Source organism: Rattus norvegicus, chromosome 18 (genome assembly GCF_036323735.1).
Source record: "Rattus norvegicus strain BN/NHsdMcwi chromosome 18, GRCr8, whole genome shotgun sequence".
Classification (NCBI taxonomy): Eukaryota; Metazoa; Chordata; class Mammalia; order Rodentia; family Muridae; genus Rattus; species Rattus norvegicus.
The window spans coordinates 50048038-50061094 of record NC_086036.1 but is presented as its reverse complement, the minus strand read 5'-3'; the positions used below and the strand labels follow the sequence as shown (position 1 = coordinate 50061094).

The 13057-nt window shown below is 44.4% G+C and overlaps 1 long non-coding RNA gene across 1 annotated transcript; it reads right to left on the bottom strand.

Moving 5' to 3' along the window:
- Positions 1-973: 973 nt before the first annotated feature.
- Positions 974-7563, bottom strand: LOC134483024 (uncharacterized). The gene is made up of 2 exons (XR_010059823.1): positions 7329-7563; positions 974-6365 (listed from the first exon to the last, which is right to left on the bottom strand). It is a non-coding gene; the product is annotated as an uncharacterized LOC134483024 (long non-coding RNA).
- Positions 7564-13057: the final 5494 nt, after the last annotated feature.

Sequence of the window (13057 nt, the reverse complement as noted above, 5' to 3'; positions counted from 1 at the left end):
ACGCGCACCCAGTAGGACACAGACACCGACCTGCTGTAATCACACGAGGAAGATTTATTGTAAGCGAGATGAAACGAGAGCTCAGGCCAGCATGCTGGGGTCGAGACTCATACGCCACACAGGGAGTAGAGGAGTTCGACCCCGACCTGAATTTTCACAGAGCTTATAAAGGAAAAAACCACAAACCAGGGGGATCAAGAGGGAGGGAGGAGGGGAATTCCAAAACCATAAACTGCCCATACATTTAGGTCATATGCTAGTCATGTGTAACACTAGGCAACACACCCAGGACTTTGTGACATTGTGATTAGGGGTAGTGACATTTTACAGGGCCATTGGACCATTGTGGCCGGAGGCTATGGGTCATTGTGGCTGTTCCAGGAAACTTTTCATGCAAGAATGTTCCGGGAACCATTGTACAGCAAGGGAGGGGTGAAAAGTTCATGTTCTCACAGACCCTACTTCTTCTTTTTGGGTAGCTAGGCGGCTTATTATTAATTTTTAATCCTTCATTCCCCACTTCTTTTTTTGTTAATAGTTCTAATCCTAGAACTTCATGGAGAACTCAGCTTCATCTAGCATAACAGCTTGGTATTGTAGTCTTAACATGAGGATTCTAACCTGGACACTATCCAAGCCTATCCACCAAGGTCATGACTAGCTTTTAGAACTTCTAAGCTTATACAGACTGTGATCCCTGAGGCACAGTCCCAAGAAGTGTTAAGAGTACTAACATATGCAATGTTACATCATTTGTAATGGAAATCAAGCCTATCCCACACCTATCTTGATAGAACCCAGGACAAACATGACTGAGTTTCCCTCTAGGTCCCAGCTCTCAGCCCCAACAGCTAGTACACAGCTGGTGAGGGCTGAGAATTGACAGCTGTCAGGGTGGTCAGCAGCACCAGGTACGGTCCTTTCCAGCGAGGCTCGAATGTCTGGGCTCAGTGTAGCTGCAATCTCCGACCTGGAACTGATGGGATGTCTCAGGGGTCTCCGGGGCATAGGCTGCTGTCAGCTGTGAGCAGATTTCTTTCTGTATCACCTGTAGGTCTTTTAGCCTGGCACACAAATCATTATTACTATGGCACTATGACATGTTGGTTCAGTAACATCATCTAATACAGTCAGGGGGGCTGAGGCCCCATATAAGATCTCAAAGGGGGTAAGGCTGAATCTGGAAGGGGTATTTCTTGCTCTGAAGAGAGCAAGAGGGAAGGAGTGTCACCCAGTCTGTGCCAGTCTCCATGGTTAATTTGGTCAGGGTCTCTTTTAGAGTTCTATTTATTTACCCTACCTGTCCTGAACTTTGAGGTCTGTAAATACAATGTAATTTCCAATCGACCTCTAAATACTTGGCCACACCCTGGCTTACCTTGGCAACTAAAGTAGGGCCGTTGTCTGACCAGATTACCTTGGGCATTCCAAATCGGGGGAAGATTTCTTCCAGTATCTTCTTGATGATTGCAGAGGCCGTCTCTCGTTTGGTGAGGAAAGCTTCTATCTATTCCTGAAAAAGTATCTACAAGCACTAGGAGATACTTGTGATTATATTTTTCTGGTTTTATCTCAGTGAAGTTCACTTCGACTTTTCACCAAACTCTCTAGGTCTCTTTGCCCTGTTTGCTTGCTAAGCATTCACTTATTGACATACCTTATACTTTCTACTGCCTCTCTGGCTAAAATCTTAAAGTCTATTACATACACTTAACTACTTGGACAAACTTTTTATCTCCTAAATGAGTCCATTTCTGTATTTGGCAAAGTGAGTCTTTTCTTTGTTCTCTGGGGAGTATAGCTTTCCCCTCAAGTGTGCCATTGTCCTTTATCTTTTAAGCAATTTGGGCCTTTTCTAAGTGAGGCCATCCCTTAGTCCGATCCTAGTTCTCAGTGGCTGTCTCTTGCAGGCCTGCAACCAGGATAGGCTCCTGCATAGCCATTTCCCGAGCCACTTTATCTGCTTTGTTACTGCCCAATGCCACTGAATCTCTTCCCTCCTGATATCCTGAGCAATGAATAGTACTCACAGTTGTTGGCTTCACCAGGGCATCCAAGAGATGGCAAAGGCATCTGCGGCACTGATGTACTGGGGGGTTGAGGTTCAGCCATCCTAGATGACATTGTGTTGTCCACCATGGCAGCACCCACTTGTCTCTGACCTTCATTCATGAAGAGAACTGTTCCCGTCTGTGGACAAGGTCCTCGGCTTTCAGCAGGGGTCAATCAGCCAGTCGCAGAGGTCTTTCCTCCACCCATGGGCTTCTGCCAGTGCTTGACACTCATGCTGTGGTGGCTCCAGGTTGGATTGGGCAGCAAGGTGACCAGATTGCCCCCAACAGGTGGAGAATCTAGTCCATGGCAACTGACCAGTGGTCCCATCTTTTGGGACACTCTATTCAAAGGCAAACATCAGCCACTCTATCACAGTTTAAGTCCTGGATTGGGTGATAATTGTTAGTGCCCGGCTGGCAGGAGTGATGTGTTCCAGGCAGATCAGGACTAAGTCACACATCTCCCAGCATCAGGTACTGGTGCACTGAGACAGGTCTTAAGCTCCACATACAGTCTGCAGATATGCATACACATGGCCTCACCCAGCCATTTCAGCCCACACAAGCCATTCTGGACAGCAAATTTCTCATGAGCAAGGGATAGGGGCAGTCAGGGATGACCATGAACTAGTGGGTTACCCGGCCCACGCCAAGGTCCACTGTTCTTCGGGCAGTCCATAAGTATTGTTTGTTGCCAGTAGGCCCCTGTACCCAAGGTCTTTGGATATTGGCCCACTGGGGGGCATAGGAGCACAGAGCATTGGGTCCCTGTATCCACACTTCCCTTCTATCTCTGTACATAGCCAGCACTCTAGGACCAAGAGGCTCTCCAGTGTCCCCTCTCGTTCTTTCTGGGGCAGTCCCTGACCCAATGTCTTTTTTTTTTCTTTGCATTAGGCACACTGATCTTTAGCCAGGAATTCTCTTCTGTTGCCAGGTACTGTCTTCCTAGGTTCCCTAACTACTGTGGCCAGTATATGTTCCTCTCTTGTCTTTTATCTCTCTTTAGCTCTCTAGCTTCCTCTTCTTTTAGTCTCTTTTCTTCCCTAGCTTCCTGCTCTTTTTACCTTCTTTCTTTCTTTCTTTCTTTCTTTTCAGTCTCTCTGCATCTTCTTCTACAGCTATTAGGTGCTGTCCACTTTTCTGCACAGACCCTGAACCACGCATCAACTTATTTTCTCTGCAACTTACAATAACTCTCTCAGTGACTTAGCTTAACCCTTCAAGTTTCTGTAACTTTCTCTTCATATCTTTTCTTTATCTTAGCCAGATTGGTGGGGCATTTTCCAGCCCCTAGGAGACCCACCCTTGGAGCCTGGGGGCAGACCTGGAGCACTCCCTACCTTCAGGGGTATGAAGAGAGCAGGCAGAAGTGAGGGCCTTCTATGCGTGTTGGAACCCTTTTTTTTTTTTTTTTTTTTTTTTTTTTTTGGCCTCTAGTAGGATTCCGTCTTTCCTCGGTGGTAAAGAAGACCTGTAACAGTTACTAACAAGCATATCAAATGGGATGGTGAGAAAACAAGAGAATCTTGAGAATAGAGTCTACCGAAGAGGGCAAACAGCATTTAGTCACACAGCTAAACCAGGAGGCCTTTCTTGGAACAAAAAGGCCATTGTCAGTGTCAGCTCCATGGCTTTGCCTCTCAAGAGAACCAGCCTCCAAATGACACTAGGCTTCTAGTAACAACTAATAACAAAAGGATGGAGAGATGGTTAGAACCTGGGTGCTAGATGCCAGGGGGCTGATAAAAGAATTGTAACCAGTTCACCTGGGGCTATCAGGACCTCAGTAGTAGCCCTTTACCAAACTGTCTCACTGGGTTTAAAGGGGCCAAGGAAAAGAAAACATTAATCCTGACCTTGGCCACCGCCAAGTAATTTAGTGCTGGAGACTGACTCCTCCCTTGGAATAAAGACAGCAGATAAGGCAGGCTTCCTTAAAGAACTTCTCTAAATGAGTGCTCTCCTACTGTGAGCAAATGTCAGAAATTCCTTTCCTATTCTTGTTTTCCTTATAGCCCCACCTAGCTCTCAGCCTTTTTAGATTATTCTTCCTGTAGCATTTCTAACACAGCCTGTCCCTTTTTTATAGCCTATTAACAGTATTTCTGATCTTTTAGGCAGCTACGCACTAAGTGTCATACCGGCTGAAACTCCGCCTTTAAGATTCTTTGCTCCCAAGCAATATTTACTCACTTCTCTAGCTTATCTCAGCTGGCTGCGAGCACAAGCACAGATAAAACACTGTTTTAAAAATTAACTTTGGCTATCAACCAACACACCGCCACTAGAGCGGGGTCCACAAAATTAAGTTCCTTACTCACTAAGCATTAAGGGGACCAAGTAAAACTCTTCAACGAACAAAGCAAACAGTTTCATGATTTCAAACACAGTCGTCGGTCCAAGATTTTAAACACGGTTGTCAGTCCAAATTCAAACACGAAACAAAAGTCAAAAAGACACTGGACAATACCACAGAAAACAATCCAGACAAACAAGACCAAGACAAAGCATCCTATAACCAATTTCCACAGATGCCTGGTACCTTCAGTACCTGGCCCAAACTGCAGCTTAACCTTAGCTGCTTCTGGGATACCAAACACAGAAACAGAATACAGACAACAAACACTAACACATCTAAGCACACTTGTCCGTGCCTATACTTAAATAGGCAGCCGAACATGACCTCCAAAGTCACAGTCAGATCTTTTTGACTGTCCGTTGCCGGGTCCTCCCGACAAAATTCGGCTCGTGGAACGTTTCTCACGCGTCCCAGAGCCAGGACCCAACAAAGGCTGACTCGTGGAACGTCTCTCACGAGTCCCAGAGCCTGCGCGATTGGGGCGTCCCCCGGTGCGCTTTCTAAAAAGGAAAAAAAGAAAGAAAAAGACTATTCGGAGTAGGAATCCTTCATCTACTCACAGGCGCCATTTCGGGGTGGGGAACCTTCTTCCACCCGTGCACAGGGCAGGAAACCTTCTTCTGCCCAGACAGTGCACTAAGACTCTCGTGCACAGGGCAGGAATCCTTCATCTGCCCAGACAGTGCACTAAGACCTTAAACCGGTACCGAAAAACACAGACTACAGGACTTAATTCACACACACTCACACACACGAGCACAAACAAAAGAGAAAAAAGAAAACAAAACCGACGTCGACTTCGTGTCGACCAGAGGCACTGAAACTGATCGGCAGGTCGCAGACCTTGCCTAACAAACCGGTCGTCAAGGAGTAAAGTCTCCTCTGGACCTATCAGATGGGGTTCACCAGGCGTCCCTGGTCCCCCCTTGTGTCCTCCTGGGACGTCTCCCAGGGCGAACGGACGGTGGGTACCTGGACACGTCTATCCCTATCCACCCCGCTCTCCTTCCTGGAGCGCGGTCTCACTGAGCGTCCGCAAAACCGAAACAGCGATCGCACCAGATTCCCAGACAGAACATAGACACAGACCCAGACACAGCGCTGAGATAAAACAGAGAATCTTACCTCCAAGTGGGTCTAGGACCCCTGGGTGGTCGCGCAGATCCCGGACGAGCCCCCAAATGAAAGACCCCCGAAGGGAGTCCCCCCACTCAAGTCTCGGGAAAGACGCGCACCCAGTAGGACACAGACACCGACCTGCTGTAATCACACGAGGAAGATTTATTGTAAGCGAGATGAAACGAGAGCTCAGGCCAGCATGCTGGGGTCGAGACTCATACGCCACACAGGGAGTAGAGGAGTTCGACCCCGACCTGAATTTTCACAGAGCTTATAAAGGAAAAAAACCACAAACCAGGGGGATCAAGAAGGAGGGAGGAGGGGAATTCCAAAACCATAAACTGCCCATACATTTAGGTCATATGCTAGTCATGTGTAACACTAGGCAACACACCCAGGACTTTGTGACATTGTGATTAGGGGTAGTGACATTTTACAGGGCCATTGGACCATTGTGGCCGGAGGCTATGGGTCATTGTGGCTGTTCCAGGAAACTTTTCATGCAAGAATGTTCCGGGAACCATTGTACAGCAAGGGAGGGGTGAAAAGTTCATGTTCTCACAGACCCTACTTCTTCTTTTTGGGTAGCTAGGCGGCTTATTATTAATTTTTAATCCTTCATTATCAAGTCCTCTGTGACCGTTCAAGCCAGGCAAAGCTGAAATGCTGGTGTCTATTTCTTCCCTGACTTTGAGTCAGTGATCATAAGAGAACTCACGAAGACCTCATGAAAGATGGTACAAGCTTCTGGCAAGGTCATTTTTTCAGGGTCCTCCCGAGATAATACAAAGCCTCAGCCAATGAATAGTCACTATAGGTCTCCCTCAAGCCTGCAAAGGCAAAGTCATGATTAGATTGCAGAACCAGAGTTATGAGAGAGATAGCCTCAGGCTGTGACTGAGACAAATCCTAACTCTACCATAAAGCTAATAAATTCCCTTTTTAGGACTTTGTATATTCAAATTAGCATAGAGTTCTAATCACCAGTTTCATTTGAGATACTTACAAAAAAGACAATAGAGATGATTAGTTAATTACAGAAAAAAAAGCAATTTTCTCTCTCTCTCTCTCTCTCTCTCTCTCTCTCTCTTTCTCTCTCTCTCTCTGAGACAGTGCCTTATTTTGTGGCCCAGGATGGTCCTCAAATTTCTAATTCCCCTGCCTCAGTGTTCCCAATGTTTGGATCGCAGGCATATGTCAATACATCTCACCCCTTTGTTCCTCCAGTATGACATTATCCACCTTGATCTTTAATATCATAAACAGTTGGCTTCAGGGGAAAAGCCAATATGAAGAATGTGTTGTTGTGAAAATATAAAAACTTAAAAAAAGTATTGTGGTTCTTTTACCCCGCTAGGTCTGGCACCTCAGTGCCTCAAGATATATACTAGATATCTTGGCGGAAACACATCCCAGCCGCACACTTTCCTACACTCAAACCCTCACATAAAAGAACACACAACACAATAATCTTAGATCCAATTGATAAGATATAATTGCCCACTTAAACATACAAAGCCTGGTACCATCCATCCCTTAGAACATTAATAACAACCTGTAAATACACAGAGCAGAATCTTAACATCACCTGCCATGGCTTCTCACCCTCTCCTCTCCTGTCTCTTCTCCTTTCTTTCTAGTCTCCTCCTCCTCCTTCAAACTTCTCTCCTGCCCATCCTTCCTTCTCCTCCAATGATAGGCCTCCTTCTATCCTGTACCTGCCCCTCACCTGTACTTTACAAATTCAATGGGTAGAAGATTCTGGTGAAGTCACCTGACTCCTGAGTACTTACAGGGCAGATGTCCTTGGGGCAGTGGAATTAGCATCAAAATACAGATAACTCCAGGGCAAACCACAACAAGAATGCTTTCCTTTCTTCTTGCGGTAATGACTACCATCCCACACAAAGGAAGGATGTTAAGTTTAAGAAACCCATGCCAAAAAGCAGAACTAGGAGAGGGTGAACACAATTTACAGACAGCACAGAGCTATCTTCTCACCCAGAACCCCAGATGAGTTAGCCATCTGTGTGCCCAAGATGGCAGGGATGCCACCACGGCTGTGTGACTCACCGCTGCCATGGGAGAGCACAGCTGGAGAGCGAGCATGGACCCTTGCACGTTATAAATTCCATTATTCAGTGGTAAACAGGTGACAGTGTCCACATCTGGATTTGAATGGTTAAAAAAGAAACTACAACTCTAGGTTATTTGGGTTGGAGAGTAGAGAACAATGTGACATGGTGTAAATATGTCAGGAAAGAATATAATAAAATGTATGATTCTGGGAAATTAGGGAGATTATATTCAGGATCAACAAACCAGGAGGCTGTACTGCTCTCCAAGAGCCAGAAGCTATAAGATTCTCTCGTGGATTGTCCATCCCTTAAAACTGCAGAGCCCCCTCCCAAACTATGCCAATATTTATGTATAAAGAAAGATGAACAGCTCTCAAATCACAGAACCTCAACCACGGTTTTAAGAGCATGTTAAATGAGGGTTTAGAAATCTCTGCAGAAACCATTACTAAGCAAATGCAGCCCCAGACACTTGGCCCTTGAGTCAACCTAGAGCAACTACACAGAGGGATGACTGAGGATTGCTATGTTATTTATGCTAGCTAGGGTTGCCAACGTGAGGAAGGGAGCTGGATTAGAGCACACAGCAAGGAATGGGCAGTCAGAGGATGGAAAGCACCAGGGTGAGACATGGGTATTTTCCTTTGCCACTTCAGGGAAGGCTTTTCCATTATGAGAGGTTCTTGCTGAAAATGTCTTGTCACGTACACTGAAGGCTTACCTTGGTCTGATGTTAGAGGAATTAAAACTGGGTAGTTAGGATGATGAACCAGGGCTGCAGAGTTGGCTCAGTGATCAAGAGGGCTGGCTGCTCTTGCAGAGACTCTAAATTCAGTCCCCAGAACTCCCACTGTTTGAATGGCTCACAAACAGCCTGTAACCTCAGCTCGAGAGGCTCAGACACACTCTTCTGGTCTCCAGAGGTACAAGAATAGACATGGTGTACACACAGGGAGAGACACAGATACACACATGCACACAACTGAAAACAAATATATTTTATTTTCAAAAAGTATTAGGGACTAAGGGTTTGAGCAATGACTCAGTGGTTAAAAACATAGATTACTCTTGCAGAGGGCCTTGATTTACTTCCTAGCACCTATGACGTGGCCCACAACTACCTGTAGTCCTACTTTCAGAAGACTGAATACCCTCTTCTGGCCTCCAAGGACACCAGGTACAAATTTGGTATGTATACATACATGCAAGCAAATAGTCCTACCAAAAAATAAGAAATAAATGAACGTTAAAATGGGAAGGGCTAGAGAAATGACTCAATAGTTGAGCACCTGTTCTTGCAGAGTACCAGGGTTCAGTTTCCAGTACCAATATGGTAGCCCAAACCCATCTATAATGCAGGAAAAATACTCATAAGCATAAAAAATGAGTCAGTTTAAAAAACAGAGTAGAAAAGGGGATGTATGCATTAGGGACGGGAGAGTCACATGCCTGGCATTCACGGTGGACTCAACCCACTCAAAGAAAAGATGGCACACACTTTGCTTCTCCCTTGGTTGTGGCAGGGCTCTTTAGTGGAGACTCAGTTCTGGTCTATGCTGCATTTTCATCATCGTTTCTGCATCTCGTCTGTATATTTGTGCTTTGTTTTGGGGAAAAATACATTTGGAGAATATATCTAGACTCTTCAATAACAGTTCTATCCAAGACTTTACAGCCCCCAAACTACTCTTGTTTGTAAACTGGCCAAAATACTCATCACTGAAAAGAATAGTTTTAGGAGAAGTGCTAAAATATATAAAGGTACCACTAAGTATCATGTTCCAAAATCACAGAACTCAGGAGTATTGTCAATCTTCCTCATATTTCCATTCCTGGGAGCAGTGGTCTTCTGGCACTGCTGTTCTGATGGCTTTCCCCCCAATATTCTGCTGTATAGACTAGACCATCTCCTTAAGTGTCTGCAAATAGGCTGATACATCGAGCATTTCTGAATTTGGGTATAAAATATAAAGCTACATATCTCAAAATCAGAGCTAGCCACACTTTAGTAATTGAAAGGTTATGGTAGATCTTTGGTAGCTGTGGCAGACAAAACTGTATGTTTTCTATTCTTTATACTGACTTCCTATTGAATTGGTTATCATTGGCTTGCTTTTCTAGATATAATCTAGGTCTTCTCAATAAATGGTTCTGTCTTTATAAAATCCCAAGAGAGAGGTCTCCTCTGTGCACACAGAGGAACTCTGAAGCCCACGTGTGGACAGATGATATGAGAGAAGAAAGCAGCATGTGTTGGAAGAATACAGAGGAAGTCATGTGGAATAGAGTGCTTCAGACAGAGAGACAGGTGACAAGTCTTACACAAAGGTAAAGTCTGTGATGTCTACCTCAGAGACTGTATCTCCAATCCAGGGCATAGGAAGTATGGAATGATTTCAACCCTATACCGGGGGAACGTACGTGTATCTATGGGGCCTGACCATGTACTGAGCAGGGGAGAAAAAGTGGGGAGAAAAATTCTCAGATATCTGGTTTGATCAGAGAGATGTGTGCAGTTGTCACTCACTGTGAAGGAGAACTGAAGGCAAGCTTTGAAGAAAGTTCCTAGCTTTGGAAGTATAGGTAACATGCCAGTTCCTAAGGGGACATGCTGAGGTGCCAGTTGGGAAACAATGGAAGGTTATTAATTTCTTAATATGCAATATGCATCATGAGATCTGATAGAAAACAATCCTCAGAAGACAAAAATCCTAACTGAGTAAAATAGTATGAGTGCTTTCAAATGCCTAGCAGCTCTCCTCTGACATAGTTCCTTTGGCATTGCCCAACGTGTGGGCTACTGTCCTCTCTCCAGACTCCATGTTGGATTAGACTCTTCTCAAGGCTCTGCTTTGCTTTACTTTGAAGCATTTCTCAGAGTCATGATTTTACTGGACAAATTTTGAAGAAATTGAGGTGAACCTTTTAATTGTTGGAGACCCCTTTATTTCCTTGCAGAATGGAAATACTGTAAATCTTATAAACTCAAACTCTATCCTTCTACAGACAGAGGTGGGAAGGGAGACGAAAATGAGGGGGAGGGGGAGAGGGAGGGGGAGGGGGAGGGAGAACTTGTATACAGAAGGTAACAAAAGCTGTGGCTGTGATTGAAGTTGCCTGAGAAACTAATATTGTAAGAAAGAAAGTTTCATGTCAAGTTTACTACCAACAACTTTCAACTATGATCATTCAAACATTCTAGTCATTGCCTAGTAAAGCTGATTTCTACTACTGTCTTACATGGTTCATGTCATGTGCTATAAATAGTTCTATCTGTATACTTTTAAAGATTATTCAGATAAGAAGGCATATTTCAGCACTTCAGAAGCTGAGGCAGTGGGGCCAGCCTGAGCTCCAGGGCATCTAGACTACACAGCGAGTCCTTGTTTCACAACAAGAAAAGAAGGAGATTGCTCAGTGTTTAGCCTTTTCTGTGCGAACATAATGACCAGAGTTCAGGTCCTCAGCATCCACTTAAAGGCTGAGTGTGGTTATGCACACCCATGAGATAACTACTTGTAGGCAGATTCAGGCAAATACTAGGGTCTGACTGACAGCCAGTGTAGCCATCAGTAAACTCCATGTTTAGTCAGAGACTGTCATATAAAAAAAAAAAAAACCAACCAACCAACCAAACAAACAAACAAAAAACTCCACAAGTACAGAGTAATAGAAGACATTCAGCATTTGATTCTGAACTCCAGGTATGTATTCCTGGTACACACATCTACACACACACACACACACACACACACAGAGAGACACACACACACAGACACACACCACACAAGCATACACACAAACATCAAGCAGCCTTGCATTTTATTAAGATACTTTTTAAAATAATTTTTCAATTTTAGTGCAGTAAGGAAGTATATAGAGGTTGTTAATATTTTCAAAAGACGGCTTTAGATGTAGGCATAGATAAAAATCCTATTCCACACAATGTAACTGCTAACAAACCGAAGTACCAGCTTCCAAACAACGTATCTCTTTCCTCTTTGCCGAAATGGTCCTTTTAAAATCAGACACAGAGAGCATGGGTAACCTGAAAATTAAATAATCCATTATAGTACAATCATGAAATGAGTGTATAAGCAAATACTGAGGATTTTATACATCATTACCCATCAAAGCTCTTATTCTTTGAGCTTTTAAGTACATGAGCTCTCTTCTAAACACATACTCCCAGGAAGGTACAGACTCCCATGAGAATCCTGTAAATACTCCTCACAGAAGCATAGAGAGAAGGTTACAGGAAACGTATTTCTATGAGTGAGTGAGTGAGAGCTGAGGGTAACACAGTCAGCACAGTTGTAAAGGGCACCTTAGCAGTCACCACTACACACAGCAAGTTGCTGTCTTGCCTCCACTTACTGAATTTGTGCTTTAGAACTTGTTCTGTGATATAGCTCATGGTGTACCAATCTGCATTTCTATTAATCTGAAGACCTAGCCAGACTGTTGTTGTGTGTAATAATTTAAAAAAATCAATCCACACTATCGCTGGCTACTCCCTGCCCCCATGGCTAACCCCATGCAGTATCTTCCGAACTTCTCTAGGTTCATTTGCTGCTGAACCACTGTTCCCAGTCATCTAACACCCCGTAGCTGGCTACTGCCAAACTGATCAGCCATTCCAAAATTCCACAGCTAGCTGGGAGCTCACTCTAGCCAACCTGTGCTCTGCTCACTACCTTTTCCCTGGAGCTCAGTCGTTGCCCAATCTTCCCGTTCCAAAACCTGACTGAATTCTACCTCAGCTATGATCTTTCCCTCTGGCCTATCTTGAGTCACTGTGGAAGGAAAACACCAGACAATCTTAGTTTAGAATCAACAGATAACACAATCGCTGGGGGTGGAATCTATCATCCTAAATTCATCAAGTACTCTATGTTAGAAATCTTCCAGTGGTGGATCCTGGCACCAGAACTATCAGTCCCTGGCCTACATCTTGTTTGCTTTGTTCCTACCTCTCCATCCAAAAGAAGGTGCCCCTCTCCTACCTTCCCTCTTTCTCTCTCAGACCTGAAAGGCCCACCTCCTCCTTGCCCAGTGATTGGCTTCTTATCATTTTTAGTATTTAATCAATTAGGGGAAAATTCCACTACAGACTGTATATTATCTCTTAGTAGTGTTCAAATATGGAAGGGGCTTAGACCTTTGTAATGGGCTCTTGGATATTTTGGACAAATCTGCCTGTTCTCTTTTGTCTTCGGGTTCAGTCACATTTACCCTCAAATATTTGTGCAGCTGAGCTAGCCTCTTATGTCCCTAGCCAGTCGGTAAGATTGGTTGGTGTTGATTTCAATCTTAGAAAACTGTGGGACTTAGCAGTAGCTGAGTTGGTAATGGTTCACAAACCAGCATGATGACTTGAATTTGATTCCCAGCACCTCTGCTAAGAAAAAGCAGGGTACACCAGCACTACTAACTTTAACTCT